General features: G+C 39.7%; 1 pseudogene; it reads right to left on the bottom strand.

Moving 5' to 3' along the window:
• Positions 1-5,952: 5,952 nt before the first annotated feature.
• LOC100670200 (olfactory receptor 7A17-like) lies at positions 5,953-7,309 on the bottom strand (annotated as a pseudogene).
• Between the last annotated feature and the right edge of the window lie 10,081 nt (positions 7,310-17,390).

Raw genomic sequence — 17,390 nt, forward strand, 5'->3', positions numbered from 1 at the left:
CACACTAGGAAGTCAGAGGAGCAGACTCGAGCAATTAGAATGCAGACTGGGACATCTGGAGGACCAGGGAATCAACACCAACATAGCTGAAAAAAAATCAGATAAAAGAATTAAAAAAAATGAAGAAACCCTAAGAATTATGTGGGACTCTATCAAGAAGGATAACCTGCGGGTGATTGGAGTCCCAGAACAGGGAGGGGGGACAGAAAACACAGAGAAAATAGTTGAAGAACTTCTGACAGAAAACTTCCCTGACATCATGAAAGACGAAAGGATATCTATCCAAGATGCTCATCGAACCCCACTTAAGATTGATCCAAAAAGAAAAACACCAAGACATATTATCATCAAACTCACCAAAACCAAAGATAAACAGAAAATTTTAAAAGCAGCCAGGGAGAAAAGAAAGGTTTCCTTCAAGGGAGAATCAATAAGAATATGTTCTGACTACTCAGCAGAAACCATGCAGGCAAGAAGGGAATGGGACGACATATACAGAACACTGAAGGAGAAAAACTGCCAACCAAGGATCATATATCCAGCAAAACTCTCTCTGAAATATGAAGGCGAAATTAAGATATTTACAGACAAACACAAGTTTAGAGAATTTGCAAAAACCAAACCAAAGCTACAAGAAATACTAAAGGATATTGTTTGGTCACAGAACCAATAATATCAGATATCAGCACAACACAAGGTCACAAAACAGAACGTCCTGATATCAACTCAAATAGGGAAATCACAAAAACAAACAAATTAAGATTAATTAAAAAAAAAAAATACACATAACAGGGAATTATGGAAGTCAATAGGTAAAAGATCACAATAATCAAAAAGAGGGACTAAATACAGGAGGCATTGAACTGCCATATGGAGAGTGATACAAGGCGATATAGAACAATACAAGTTAGGTTTTTACTTAGAAAAATAGGGGTATATAATGAGGTAACCACAAAAAGGCATAACAACTCTATAACTCAAGACAAAAACCAAGAAAAACGTAACGACTCAACTAACATAAAGTCAAACACTATGAAAATGAGGATCTCACAATTTACTAAGAAAAACGCCTCAGCACAAAAAAGTATGTGGAAAAATGCAATTGTCAACAACACACATAAAAAGGCATCAAAATGACAGCACTAAAAACTTATTTATCTATAATTACCCTGAATGTAAATGGACTAAATGCACCAATAAAGAGACAGAGAGTCACAGACTGGATAAAGAAACACGATCCATCTATATGCTGCCTACAAGAGACACACCTTAGACTTAGAGACACAAACAAATTAAAACTCAAAGGATGGAAAAAAGTATATCAAGCAAACAATAAGCAAAAAAGAAGAGGAGTAGCAATATTAATTTCTGACAAAATAGACTTTAGACTTAAATCCACCACAAAGGATAAAGAAGGACACTATATAATGATAAAAGGGACAATTGATCAGGAAGACATAACCATATTAAATATTTATGCACCCAATGACAGGGCTGCAAGATACATAAATCAAACTTTAACAGAACTGAAAAGCGAGATAGATACCTCCACAATTATAGTAGGAGACTTCAACACACCACTTTCGGAGAAGGACAGGACATCCAGTAAAAAGCTAAACAGAGACACGGAAGATCTAATTACAACAATCAACCAACTTGACCTCATTGACTTATACAGAACTCTCCACCCAACTGCTGCAAAGTATACTTTTTTTTCTAGTGCACATGGAACATTCTCTAGAATAGACCACATATTAGGTCATAAAACAAACCTTTGCAGAGTCCAAAACATCGAAATATTACAAAGCATCTTCTCAGACCACAAGGCAATAAAACTAGAGATCAATAACAGAAAAACGAGGGAAAAGAAATCAAATACTTGGAAAATGAACAATACCCTCCTGAAAAAAGACTGGGTTATAGAAGACATCAAGGAGGGAATAAGGAAATTCATAGAAAGCAACGAGAATGAAAATACTTCCTATCAAAACCTCTGGGACACAGCAAAAGCAGTGCTCAGAGGCCAATTTATATCGATAAATGCACACATACAAAAAGAAGAAAGAGCCAAAATCAGAGAACTGTCCCTACAACTTGAACAAATAGAAAGTGAGCAACAAAAGAATCCATCAGGCACCAGAAGAAAACAAATAATAAAAATTAGAGCTGAACTAAATGAATTAGAGAACAGAAAAACAATCGAAAGAATTAACAAAGCCAAAAGCTGGTTCTTTGAAAAAATTAACAAAATTGATAAACCATTGGCTAGACTGACTAAAGAAATACAGGAAAGAAAACAAATAACCCGAATAAGAAATGAGAAGGACCACATCACAACAGAACCAAATGAAATTAAAAGAATCATTTCAGATTATTATGAAAAATTGTACTCTAACAAATTTGAAAACCTAGAAGAAATGGATGAATTCCTGGAAAAACACTACCTACCTACACTAACACATTCAGAAGTAGAACAACTAAATAGACCCATAACAAAAAAAGAGATTGAAACGGTAATCAAAAAACTCCCAACAAAAAAAAGTCCTGGCCCGGACGGCTTCACTGCAGAGTTCTACCAAACTTTCAGAGAAGAGTTAACACCACTACTACTAAAGGTATTCCAAAGCATAGAAAATGACGGAATACTACCCAACTCATTCTATGAAGCCACCATCTCCCTGATACCAAAACCAGGTAAAGACATTACAAAAAAAGAAAATTATAGACCTATATCCCTCATGAACATTGATGCAAAAATCCTCAACAAAATTCTAGCCAATAGAATCCAACGACACATCAAAAAAATAATTCACCCTGATCAAGTGGGATTTATACCAGGTATGCAAGGCTGGTTTAATATCAGAAAAACCATTAATGTAATCCATCACATAAATAAAACAAAAGACAAAAACCACATGATCTTATCAATTGATGCAGAAAAGGCATTTGACAAAGTCCAACACCCATTCATGATAAAAACTCTTACCAAAATAGGAATTGAAGGAAAATTCCTCAACATAATAAAGGGCATCTATGCAAAGCCAACAGCCAATATCACTCTAAATGGAGAGAACCTGAAAGCATTTCCCTTGAGAACGGGAACCAGACAAGGATGCCCTTTATCACCACTCTTATTCAACATCGTGTTGGAAGTCTTAGCCAGGGCAATCAGGCTAGACAAAGAAATAAAAGGTATCCGGATTGGCAAGGAAGAAGTAAAGTTATCACTATTTGCAGATGACATGATTATATACACAGAAAACCCTAAGGAATCCTCCAGAAAACTACTGAAACTAATAGAAGAGTTTGGCAGAGTCTCAGGTTATAAAATAAACATACAAAAATCACTTGGATTCCTCTACATCAACAAAAAGAACACCGAAGAGGAAATAACCAAATCAATACCATTCACAGTAGCCCCCAAGAAGATAAGATACTTAGGAATAAATCTTACCAAGGATGTAAAAGACCTATACAAAGAAAACTACAAAGCTCTACTACAAGAAATTCAAAAGGACATACTTAAGTGGAAAAACATACCTTGCTCATGGATAGGAAGACTTAACATAGTAAAAATGTCTATTCTACCAAAAGCCATCTATACATTTAACGCACTTCCGATCCAAATTCCAATGTCATATTTTAAGGGGATAGAGAAACAAATCAAAAATTTCATATGGAAGGGAAAGAAGCCCCGGATAAGCAAAGCACTACTGAAAAAGAAGAAGAAAGTGGGAGGCCTCACCTTACCTGACTTCAGAACCTATTATACAGCCACAGTAGTCAAAACAGCCTGGTATTGGTACAACAACAGACACATAGACCAATGGAACAGAATTGAGAACCCAGACATAGATCCCTCCACGTATGAGCAGCTGATATTTGACAAAGGACCAGTGTCAATTAACTGGGGAAAAGACAGCCTTTTTAACAAATGGTGCTGGCATAACTGGATATCCATTTGCAAAAAAATGAAACAGGACCCATACCTCACACCATGCACAAAAACTAACTCCAAGTGGATCAAAGACCTAAACATAAAGACTAAAACGATAAAGATCATGGAAGAAAAAATTGGGACAACCCTAGGAGCCCTAATACAAGGTATAAACAGAATACAAAACATTACCAAAAATGATGAAGAGAAACCCGATAACTGGGAGCTCCTAAAAATCAAACACCTATGCTCATCTAAAGACTTCACCAAAAGAGTAAAAAGACCACCTACAGATTGGGAAAGAATTTTCAGCTATGACATCTCCGACCAGCGCCTGATCTCTAAAATCTACATGATTCTGTCAAAACTCAACCACAAAAAGACAAACAACCCAAGCAAGAAGTGGGCAAAGGATATGAACACACATTTCTCTAAAGAAGATATTCAGGCAGCCAACAGATACATGAGAAAATGCTCTCGATCATTAGCCATTAGAGAAATGCAAATTAAAACTACGATGAGATTCCATCTCACACCAGCAAGGCTGGCATTAATCCAAAAAACACAAAATAATAAATGCTGGAGAGGCTGCGGAGAGATTGGAACTCTCATACACTGCTGGTGGGAATGTAAAATGGTCCAACCACTTTGGAAATCTATCTGGCGTTATCTTAAACAGTTAGAAATAGAACTACCATACAAGCCAGAAATCCCACTCCTAGGAATATACCCTAGAGATACAAGTGCCTTCATACAAACAGATATATGCACACCCATGTTTATTGCAGCTCTGTTTACAATAGCAAAAAGTTGGAAGCAACCAAGGTGTCCATCAACGGATGAATGGTTAAATAAATTGTGGTATATTCACACAATGGAATACTACGCATCGATAAAGAACAGTGACGAGTCTCTGAAACATTTCATAACATGGAGGAACCTGGAAGGCATTATGCTGAGCGAAATTAGTCAGAGGCAAAAGGACAAATATTGTATAAGACCACTATTATAAGATCTTGAGAAACAGTAAACCTGAGAAGAACACATACTTTTGTGGTTACGAGGGGGGGAGGGAGGGAGGGTGGGAGAGGGTTTTTTTATTGATTAATCAGTAGATAAGAACTGCTTTAGGTGAAGGGAAAGACAACATTCAATACATGGAAGGTCAGCTCAATTGGACTGGACCAAAAGCAAAGAAGTTTCCGGGATAAAATGAATGCTTCAAAGGTCAGCGGAGCAAGCGCGGGGGTCTGGGGAGCACGGTTTGCGGGGACTTCTAAGTCAATTGGCAAAATAATTCTATTATGAAATCATTCTGCATCCCACTTTGAAATGTGGCGTCTGGGGTCTTAAATGCTAACAAGCAGCCATCTAAGATGCAGCAATTGGTCTCAACCCACCTGGAGCAAAGGAAAATGAAGAACACCAAGCCCACATGACAACTAAGAGCCTAAGAGACAGAAAGGGCCACATGAACCAGAGACCTACATCATCCTGAGACCAGAAGAACTAGTTGGTGCCCGGCCACAATTGATGACTGCCCTGACAGGGAGCTCAGCAGAGGACCCCTGAGGGAGCAGGAGATCAGTGGGATGCAGACCCCAAATTCTCATAAGAAGACCAAACTTAATGGTCTGACTGAGACTGGAGGAATCCCGGCGGCCATGCTCCCCAGACCTTCAGTTGACACAGGACAGGAACCATCCCCGAAGACAACTCATCAGAAATGAAAGGGACTGGTCAGCGGGTGGGAGAGAGATGCTGATGAAGAGTGAGCTAATTATATCAGGTGGACACTTGAGATTGTGTTGGCAACTCTTGTCTGGAGGGGGGATGGGAGGATAGAGAGAGAGGGAAGCCGGCAAAATTGTCAAGAAAGGAGAGACTGAAAGGGCTGACTCAAGACGGGGAGAGTAAGTGGGACTAGGGAGTGAGATGTATGTAAACTTATATGTGACAGACTGATTGGATTTGTAAACGTTCACTTGAAGCTTAATAAAAGTTATTATAAAAAAAAAAAAAAAAAGGCAAGACTTCTGGTTGCAGATGTTCATTTTGCTGTCATTTCCAACCCAAACCTAACCCATTGCCATCTAGTAGATCTTCATAGTCATCCTATAGGACAAAGTAGAACTGCCCCATAGAGCTTCTAAGGAGCACCTGTGGATTCAAATGGCTGATCTTCTGCTTAGCAGCCAAACCCTTAACCACTACGCCACCAGGGTTTCCATTTCCAACCCACATACCCAAAAAGATGGCACAAGTGTTGATATTAGGTTGATCTCCTAAGAATCCTCTGGAGAGCTCTCTTGATGTCCCTGTTCCTCAGGCTGTAGATGAAGGGATTCAGCGTGGAGGTGGCGACAGTGTACACCACTGAGGCCACTGCACCATTCCTGGCAGAAGGGGAGATGGCTGAACTGAGGTACACTCCAATGCCCATTCCATCAAATAAACAAACAACTGACAGGTGAGAGCCACAGGTGGAAAAGGCTTTATACTTCCCACCTGAAGATGAGATTCTCCAAATGGATGAAGCAATTTGAGTGTAAGAGAAAAATATTCCTGAGACTGGACCACCACCAACGATGGCACCGGTACGATACAGTAACATGCTATTTGTGGAAGTGTCAGAACAGGCAAGGTTGAGGAGCTGAGGAGGGTCACAGAAGAAATGAGGAAACCTCACATCTGTACAGAAGGTAAGTAGTGACACCATTGAAAGGTTCAGCTTGGAGTTCAAAGGGCTGATGAAAAAAGATACCAAAACTAGCAACCCATAGAGGTGGGGGTTCATGATGACTGTCTGGTGCAGGGGCTGACAGATGGCCACAAATCAGTCATAAGCCATCACAGTGAGGAGCAGACTGTCCAGATATCCAAAGAGATAAAAAAAAAAAAAAAAAAAAGGACACCTGTATCAGGCAGCCCGCATAGGTGATGGGTTTGTTCTGTGTCTGGATGTTCACTAGCATCTTTGGGACTGTGGTGGAAATGAAACCGATGTCACCCATGGACAGGTTGGAGAGGAAGAAGTACATAGGGGTGTGGAGATGGGAGTCAGATGTAACGGCCAGAACGATGAGAAGACTCCCAGCCATAGTGATCAGGTACATGGACAGGAACAGCCCAAAGAGGAGGGGCTGCAGTTCTCGATCCTCAGAGAGGCCCAGTAGGAGGAATTCGGTAACACCTGTTAGATTCCGTGTCTCCGTGTACCTGATACAGCTTTTGGAAAAAGAAAAGAGGATTGTCAAAAGGAAACAAGACACACCTAACACTGTTTCTATATTTTGAATTCAAGAAAATCACAAGTGCACAAATTCACAAGATTCCGGCTTAAGGAACTAACACCCCAGTACCTTCAGCCATATTACTCGGTTGTAGCAAACCCAACCCGTGTACTTCTCAGAAATCTTTCCTCAGTGTTTTCTGTGCTGTTCACCAGTTTCTGTACATAATCATTTTAGAGATACTAGGCTAGAGAATGTTAGAATGGCAAGGATATTTTAAGATAACAAATTCATATACAGAGCAAAATATCAGCCACCTCTATCAGGAAAACATAGGCAATGAGAAAACAATCATTTCAGTTAAAGGACACTAAGAAGCACTTGCAGCCCTAGGGTGGGCAAATGGTTAACACACTTGGCTGCTAACCAAAAGGTTGGAGTCCACCCAGAGGCACCTCAGAAGAAAGGCCTGGTGATCTACTTCCCAAAAATCAGTCATTGAAAACCCCGTGGAACACAGTTCTACTCTGACACACATAGTATCGCCATCAGTCAGAATCAATGGCAAATGGTTGTTCTCTTTAAATGTAGTCAAATGTGCTTCATTTTATCCAAGTACAGTACAATAAATTCCCCTGATGTGGAATATTTATAAAACAATAAATAAGGAATATGAACACATTAAAAAACAAACAAAAAACAGTTGCCATTGGTTTGATTCCCACACATGGCAACCCCATGTGTTACAGAATAGAACTGCCCCATAGGGTTATCTCCCTCTCTCTCACCTGGTGGCGTAGTGGTTAAGTGCTACGGCTGCTAGCCAAAGAGTCAGCAGTTCAAATTCGCCAGGTGCTCCTTGGAAACTCTGTGGGGCAGTTCTACTCTGGCCTATAGTGTTGCTATGAGTCAGAATTGACTCGACGGCACTGGCTTTTTTGGCCTTTAGGGTTATCTTGTCTTTTAATCTTTACAGAGCAGATCGCCAGGATTTTCTTTCATGGCACTAAATGGTATGTTCGAAACACCAACTTTTAGATTATTGGTTTAGCTCAAACTGTTTGCTTCACCCAGGTAACTCATTAGCCGGATTCTAAATTAAAATAAAACATTCATAACTAGAGACTTGTTTATATGTCAATTATTTTCACCATTCTTTGGTTTTCTGACATCCATCTTAATATGGAGATACATGGTCATTCAAATATATGGGTTGCCTTTAAAAATCTTTTAAAATATATATGCTCTCTCCCTTAGGTTTAGTGGACATTAAATTTTGTAATGATGGTTTGGTAAATGCACAAAGTCATGCATCATTGCTGATTCCAAAGATGGCATTAGTGTAAAATGTGCCAATGATTAAACAACAATATACTTTTCGGGAACACTCTGTGCCTATTTTTCACTGTGTAGACACTGGTATTTGCATCAATGCTGCACCATCTCAGGGAAATGTCTGGGGTTCAGTTGGTTTTTTCCTTTATTTGTTTCCATTCTCTATTGACTTGTTAAAATGATGGAATATGTTTTTCACCCTAAATGTTTAGAAAGTGTTGTTTCCTTATCAAATCAACACTCCTATTCATCCAAAGCCAGGTTTGAAACCCAGCCATCTTAGGCCTACTGAAGAGCTTTCCAAGTCAATCCTTGCTTATCAGGAGGATTGGAATTCTCCCCATTTCAGCTCCCTGATGGCAACTCACTTCTTCATTTGTCTCAGAAGGTGCAATATGATTTAATTTGGGAAAATGTAAAAGTGAAAAGAACAGAGGATTACATGAAATAACACACTGGTAATTTGCATATTTGTTGAAAGATACGTATTAATTAAACCTAATGTTCAAAGTTGTAGAAAGAAATTAGATTAAATAATACATATTAAGTGCTTACACCAATGGTTCTCAATGTCATCATAATTATCTCTGGATCTTTTGAAATATACTGATGAACCCATGAAATCAGATGCTACATGTGAGTTCCTTGGTCATCCTGAAGTACAGGCAGGGTTGGGAACCATTGCTTTACATTATTGCCAGGCACTTAGTAAGTTTATTAATATGATCTATTATTATCATTAATACCCAATCCCAACATTAATTATACAAACATTTAATGATATTTGCTTCATAACTCATATTTTAGAATTTAAATATTACCAATAAAACTTGTGCTTTCTTGTTCTCGATGTATGATCCTATTCCTCCATACACCTGCTCCCCAAAAGGCAACCAGTGTAATAAATTTTGTAGGCATATTTTCCTCTCAAATTTTCATGATATTAATATTAATTTATGTAACTATAACCAGTTTTCTTGAAAAAAAATACCTAAAGAGTATTATCCCACACATATTCTTTCATAACATTTCTCGTTTACTACAACGTTGCATTGTAACTATCTCTGGGAAGTACATACATCTATTTCACACCCTTTAAATGGTGCATGGTATTGCTGAGCAAAGGATCATTTTATGTCAATTTCTTATTAAGACCATCAAAGTAAAATTCTTGTTCCAATCACTGTATTATTCACAATTGAATATATTTCATTTATTTATTATTCACGATTTATAATTTATGAATTTATTATTATCAGTTGAGAATTTCTGTGTGTGCATGGAACATAGTCATTTGAGGTGTAAAATGTTGCATGCCCAAATTTACTATAATTGCCAACATTTGTTTAGCAGTACAAAGTCAGATTCAACTACATGTTCTTATTTCAAGGCATGGAATCAAGTATCCATGAAGGCTGACAGGTAATGGTCATTCCATAATAGATCCACATGAAAATTACCTTCCTGTTTTTTATAGTGAATAAGGGAAACACTGGTGGCAAAGCGTTTAAGTGCTACGGCTGCTAACCAAAAAGGTCGGTCGTTCGAATCTGCCAGGGGCTCCTTGGAAACTCTATGGGGCAGTTCTACTCTGTAGGGTCGCTATGAGTTGGAATCACTCGATGGCAATGGGATAGGGAGTAAAATTCCCATAGCTCAGATTTCCTAAGTGTGCAGTAAAATGCATTGCTATTCGTAGAAAACCTGGTGATCCACAATATTCAGGCTATAAATTTCCCTGTAAGCCATTTGGCTTATTTTTTTTATTTCGTTGATCAACTCACCGAGTTGTAAAAGGAAGAATGGATGGTTCAGTCCCCATTTGCTCATCTGAAAGGAAACGCAATCATTTAGCTCTGGTTGAGTAGACAGAGCCCTGGAATAGGAATCAGGAGGACAAGGTCCAAATCCCTTATCTTTCACTAACTAAATTTGGAGTGCTTGTAAATCTCTCAGCCTCTTTCTCCTGGAAATAGAGTGAATAATACCCATCTCTATGATTGCTTGGCAGCTAACAAAGGTTAGGTACTTAATAAATTCTTGGATGTTGTTTTTTCCATTATTTTTTATTGTGCTTTATGTAAAAGTTTACAGCACAAGTTAATTTCTCATGCAACTATTTATGTACATACTGTTATGTAACAGTCGAATCCCTGCAATGTGACAGCACACTCTCACTTTCCACCCAGGGTTTCTTGTGCCCACTCAACCAGTTTCTGTCCCTTCCTACCTTCTCAACCTGCCTCCAAATAGAAGCTGCCCATTTGGTCTTGCATATCTAATTGAACTAAGAAGCACACTCCTCATGAGTTTTATTTTTTAATCAGAATTTTTATCAATATGAGAGTAGTGGGTTTATTGTTGAAATACAACCCTAGTTTCATCGGATTATGTGAGAAAGATAGAAACCTAATATATCCCAGGAAGTTCAAACATAGAATGTATTGAAATCATGGAATGTACCTAGGTTCACACAATAAGATTTTATTTCTCCTTCTCTTTCTCTCTTTTTCCTTTTTGGTTTTTATTTCTTTGTAAATCTCCACAATTTTTTGAAAATAGTTGAATGCTGTACATTCTGTTAATTAAATAGGTCCCATAGAAAGTCCATGATATAGACATAATCATGTCTTATTTTATCTTGTCTCTGGTCCTATGGGACACAACCTTGCTTGCTGAAAGTGAAGAGGACTTGAAGCACTTACTGATGAAGATCAAAGGCTACAGCCTTCAAATGGATTACACCTCAACATAAAGAAAACAAAAATCCTCACAAATGGACTAATCAGCAGCATCATGATAAACAAAGAAAAGATTGAAGTGGTCAAGGATTTCGTTTTACTTGGATCCGTACTGAACATCCATGGAAGCAGCAGTCGACAAATCAAACAAAGCATTGCATTGGCCAAATCTGCTGCGAAAGATCTCTTTAAAGTGTTAAAAAGTGAAGATGTCACTTTGAGGACTAAAATGCACCTGACCCAAGCCATAATATTTTCAATTACCTCATATGCATGTGAAAATTGGGCAATGAATGAGGAAGACCGAAGAATTGACAACTTTGAATTATGCTGTTGGTGAAGACTGTTGAATATACCGTGGAAAGCCAAAAAACAAAGAAATCTGTCTTGGAAAAAGTAGAGCCAGAATGCTTCTTAGAAGCTAGGATGGCGAGACTATGTCTCACATACTTTGGACATGTTACCTGGAGGGATCAGTCCCTGGAGAAGGACATCATGCTTGGTAAAGTAGAGGTTCAGCAAAAAAAAGGAAGGCCCTCAATGAGATGGATTGACTCAGTGGCTGCAACAATGGGCTCAAGCGTAACAACAATCATAATGATTGTGCAGAGACTGGCAGTGTTTTGATCTGTTGTATGTAGGGTCACTATGAGTCGGAACCAATTGGATGGCATCTAACAACAACAGCAGTCCTATGGGACATCCTTGGAGAGATGAAAACACAGGCAAGAAAGCACTCAGCATGGAAACAATACAGCCTATGCTTGGATCCTGTGAACTAAGGAACAAAGGAACCAAAAGTTTATTCCATATTTAACTCATATTTGTTGTCATTGTGGTTGTATCCTACTCTGCGCCAAGCACATGATAGGCTCTGGGAAATCAGAAATGAATAAGATTCAGTTGTTTCCTTCCAAGCATTCTTATACATTCTTGTATAAGGATGAAAATAAAATGCTCCTACAGGGATTCAGACAAAACAAAACCTTCAGACCACAGGATACTTTAGTTGAATGGTACGAAGCTTCATCTAATTTATATAAATAATAATATGTAAAATTAATGTGCCCTGACTATATGCAAAAAAAAATTTTTTTTTTGACTATATGCATCCATCACATATTTAATCACATATGTAATATCCATCTGGAAACCCTGGTGGTATAGTGATTAAGTGCTATGGCTGTTAACCAAAGGGACTCCATAGAGTTGGAAACTCTATGGGGCAGTTCTACTCTGTCCCATAGGGTTGCTATGAGTCAGAATTGACTCGACGGCACTGGGTTTCTGGGTAATATCCGTTGTAGGTTCAATCCTTACAGCAACGCAGACCTCTCTATCATCTGTGGATAAATTTGGATGGCAACGTAGAGGTTGAGAGATACTAAGAACTTGCCCCATGACACACAGATCATAAGTAGAACAGGTAGGATTCACTATTAAATTGTTTGTCATTGAGGCCCATATACTATCTTTACTCTGTTTCCTCTTATTTCAAAATATTTAAAGCAGAAGTCCAGGGAACTTAACCAAAGATACATCTAAGTTATACCTTTAAACTCATTCCAGCTTCCTGACTAGGAGTGGAACCCAAGATCCTGCCTTTGTATGTCTGAGATTGAGATGGGCTAAATTACAAGGATGAAGAAGGAAGTGGGCAGCTGAGAAAAAATCCAGGAAAAGGAGCAAGAGAAAGATGTGTTTAGATATATCATCTGCCAAGACATGATGCGAACCCCTCCTGTATTGTTAACTATCCTTGGAAAGTCGAGGCACCAAGAGACACCCACTGCTGTCTACTGTGGTCTAGCAGAAACCCCCATGAAAGAGCACAGTGAGCAGGGAGTCTGTACCTGGAGCGACAACCAGGGAAGCAAAATGTCACGGTGGGTGGACAAGGGAGAATATGGCCATGTACCCTGTGTCTGGTGTCACACTGCCTGGGTTCAAACACGGCTTCAACATTTTCTGGCCCATTACCAGGAACAAGTTACAAAGAAAAGTCTGTGCAATTTTTCTATTCTATGAAATGATAATAACTCTATGTTGCTCTTTTCTGGGTGTGGTTGTACACAAAAAGGAAACAAGTTACATAGAAAACTTAGCTCAGATCCTGGCACTGGGCAGCCTTTAATAAACATTCACAATATTGTGGTTACTGTAAACATCCTCATCATTGTCATTATAACCATCTACAAGATCATTTTGAAGTGTTTAGGGAATATGTGAGAGGGACCCATTTCCTACGCTAATGGAGAATTGTCTACAGGACACAGAACCAACGTAGAAGAAATTAAAACTCTAAATGAGCTTTCTTGGACCCCTACCAAAACAAGGAACGGAAACTTCCCGGCCCTCTGAGCTGAAACTCAGCACTTCAGGGGTTCCCATCTGGCCATCCCAAGTGTGCTGTTTGTCCTGATCAGGAGGAAACAATGCTTCCCAGCCCCTCTGTATTCACAGTCTCCCACGGCACTCACTGAATTGTACTGGGTCTCTGCTGGGGCCTGACAAGGAGCATGGGTCCATCACCTCTCTCCTGCCTGATGGGCTTGAGGGCTGAGGCTCCTTCCTCAAGACTGGCAGGAAGAGAGACTCAGGTAAGGGCCTCCTGAAGAAGAAGACCACTCTAGAGGAGAGGCACAGGTATGGAGCTCCCTGGAGTGGGACTGGCGAACTGAAGGTCTGGAAGCCATAAGTGTGTTATATACAGTTGTATGGCCTTGAGAGCTCAACGCCCAGAACTTACAATTAGCCAAATTGGTTCAAATTATTCCAATTCTCTAAAGACTTGTTAATATTAATGAAGCAGAAAGAGGAGAAAGTGAATGTCCCTGGTATCTGGGCCCTGCCATTCTAAGGAGGAGGCTCGCCTGTATTCCTTACCTCTAACTTCCCAGTTACAGAGGTCATAACATAAAAATCAGACACATTTAAAAATTTTTCAATTAAAAAATATCAGTGTGTGATTTAATATTTTCAAACCCATTGAATGAATCATGTAATTTAGGGAGGATTAAGAATACTATGCAGTGGCAATTATGAGCCCAAGAGACAGAAAGGGCCACATAAACCAGAGACAACAACAACCTGAAACCAGAAGAACTAGATGGTGCCTGGCTACAACCGATGACTGCCCTGACAGGGAACACAACAGAGAACCCCTGAAGTAGCAGGAGAGCAGTGGGATGCAGACCTCAAATTCTCGTAAAAAGATTAGACTTAATTGTCTGATTGAGACTAGAAGGACCCCAGAGGTCATGGTCCCCAGACCTTCTTTTAGCTGAAGACAGGAAACAGCCCCAAAGCCAACTCTTCAGACAGGGATTGGGTTGGACTATGGGATAGAAAATGATACTGGTGAAGATTGAGCTTCTTGGATCAAGTAGATACATGAGACTATGTGGGCAGCTCCTGTGTGGAGGGGAAATGAGAGGGCAGAGGGGGTCAGAAACTGGCCGAATGGACATGAAAATAGTGTAGGGAAGGAGTGTGCTGTCTCATTACAGGGAGAGCAACTAGGAGTATATATAAAAAAAAATATATATGTATATATATATATAGCGAGGTGTATATAAGTTTTTGTATGAGAGACTGACTTGGTTTGTAAACTTTCACTTAAAGCACAATAAAAATTACAAAAAAAAAATGTCATGTAAGTATTCTATAGCCACTGGTGGCACAGTTGTTAAAACGCTTGGTTACCAACCAAAAGGTTGTTGGTTGGAACACACTTAGCTCCTCCACAGGAGAAATACCTGGCAGTTTGCTCCCATAAAGATTACAGTCTAGAAAACCCTATGGGGCAGTTCTACTCTGTCACAGCAGGTCAGTATGAGTCGAATTTGACTCGGCAACACCTAACAACAACAACAGGTCTTCTATTCCAAGAACCTGATACTATTTCTATTTTCTGAATTAATATTTGTTTCATTAAGTAGAACTTCCTATCTTCTTTTCTGTAGCCCTTGCATGTGGTTTGGGGTTTTATGCACTGGCAATTTTGTATTTTTTTGCTAGTTTGAATAACAGCACCCATTCTAATTTTTCTGTGTAGCTAATGTATGTCTGTACTTTGGGAAACTATTTATTTTGTCATACTTATTTGGTAACTTGATCCTTCCTCTAAATACCTCTGTGGGCCTCACAGAAGGCTGCATTTAAAATGTTGGCATGGGCTGCAGTCCTCTCAAGGGTTGACTAGATGAGGATCCAATTCCAATTCTCAGGTGTCAACTGGCAGGATTTGTTCCTCACAGGCTTTTGACCAGAGGTCTCCCTCGTCTTCTGACCACATGGGCAACTCCATCAGGCAGCTGGCAACACAGAAGCTGGTTTTCATCAGAATGAGCCGGGTGGAGAGGAGGAAGGGGCTGGCAAGATGACAGCCAGATTCTTTCCACTCTCCAATGTTGGAAGTGATATCCCAGTAGTTTTCCAAATTCTGGTTCTTGGAAGCAGATAACTAATTCCAGCATACACTCAACAGGATGGTTATTCACAATGGCGTGAATACAGAAGGTAGGCAGAATTGGGAGAATCTTAGAAGCTACACACTACACAGGCTTCACACTTCACTCTCGATAAGAACAGTTGGCTCTAAGCACAGCTAGACTCTAGACAGATCCCTCTGATTTCCAGCATAGTACCAATCTGTCCTTCTACTATGCTGTCAGCAAACATTCCCTGGAGAGAAAGAGGCACATGGTAGAATTCCTACAAGCCCCACCATGCTGCTCCTGGCCTTGCAGTCAGAAGCCTCTCCAGTTTCTCTAAAACCGGCAGAATTCTCCCATTGATATTAGACCTGTCATAGCCATTCCATGCACAACTTCAACGAATATCCCCAGGAGCTTCTGATTTACATTTAACTAGGGCGGGCTCACTTCACTCTAGAATGTGTTTTTACTTAGATGTCTTTGTGTCTGGAACTCTTGAAGTCTTTTTTTTTTTTAATTGTGCTTTAAGTGAACTTTTACAGTTCAAGTCAGTTTCTTATATAAAAACTTATACACACATTGTTATGTGACCCTAGTTGCTCTCCCTACAATGTGACACCACACTCCACCCTGTATTTCCCCTGTCCATTCAGTCAGATCCTGTCCCCTTCTGCCTTCTTATCTCACCTCCAGACAGGAGCTGCCCACATAGCCTCATGTGTCTACTTGAGCTAAGAAATACACACCTCACCAGTATCATTTTATATCTCATAAAAAAAATATAGTCCAGTCTAATCTTTGCCTGAAGAGTTGGCTTCAAGAATGGTTTTAGTTTCAAGCTAACAGTCTGGGGGCCATGACCTCTAGGGTCCCTCCAGTCAGTCAGACCATTAAGTCTAGTCTTTTTACTAGAATTTGAGGTCTACATCCCACTTTTCTCCTGCTCCATCAAGGATTCTCCATTGTGTTCCCTGTCAGGACAGTCATTGGGGGTAGCTGGGCACCATCTGGTTCTTCTGGTCTCAGGCTGGTATAGTCTCTGGTTTATGTGGCCCTTTCTTTCTCTTGGGCTCATATTTTCCTTGGGTCTTTGGTGTTCTTCATTCTCTTTCGCTCCAGGTGGATTGAAACCAATTGATGCATCTTAGATGGCTGCTTGCTAGCTTTTAAGGCCCCAGAGGCCACTCACCAAAGTGAGATACAGAACGTTTTCTTAATACACTTTGTTATGCCAACTGACTTTGATGCCCCCTGAAACCATGGTCTCCAGACCCCTGGCCCTGCTACTCTGTCTCTCAAAATGTTTGGTTGTATTCAGGAAACTTCTTAGCTTTTGGATTAGTGCAGTTGTGTTGACTTCCCCTGTATTGCGTGCTGTCCTTCCCTTCATCTAAAATAATTTTTGTCTACTATCTAATTACCGAGTACCCCTTTCCCTCCCTCCCTCCTCACCCTCGTAACCATCAAAGAATGTTTTCTCCTGTGTTTAAACCTTTCCTCGAGTTCTTATAATAGTGGTCTCATACAGTATTTGTCCTTTTGTTACTGACTAATTGCACTCAGCATAATGCCTTCCAGATTGCTCCATGTTATTATATGTCTCACGGATTCACCATAGCTGTTTATCGTTGGGTTGTGTTCCATTGTGTGAATATACCATAAGCTTTTTATCCATTCATCCATTGAAGGGCACTTTGGTGGTTTC

The sequence above is a fragment of the Loxodonta africana genome, chromosome 3, assembly GCF_030014295.1.
Source record: "Loxodonta africana isolate mLoxAfr1 chromosome 3, mLoxAfr1.hap2, whole genome shotgun sequence".
Classification (NCBI taxonomy): Eukaryota; Metazoa; Chordata; class Mammalia; order Proboscidea; family Elephantidae; genus Loxodonta; species Loxodonta africana.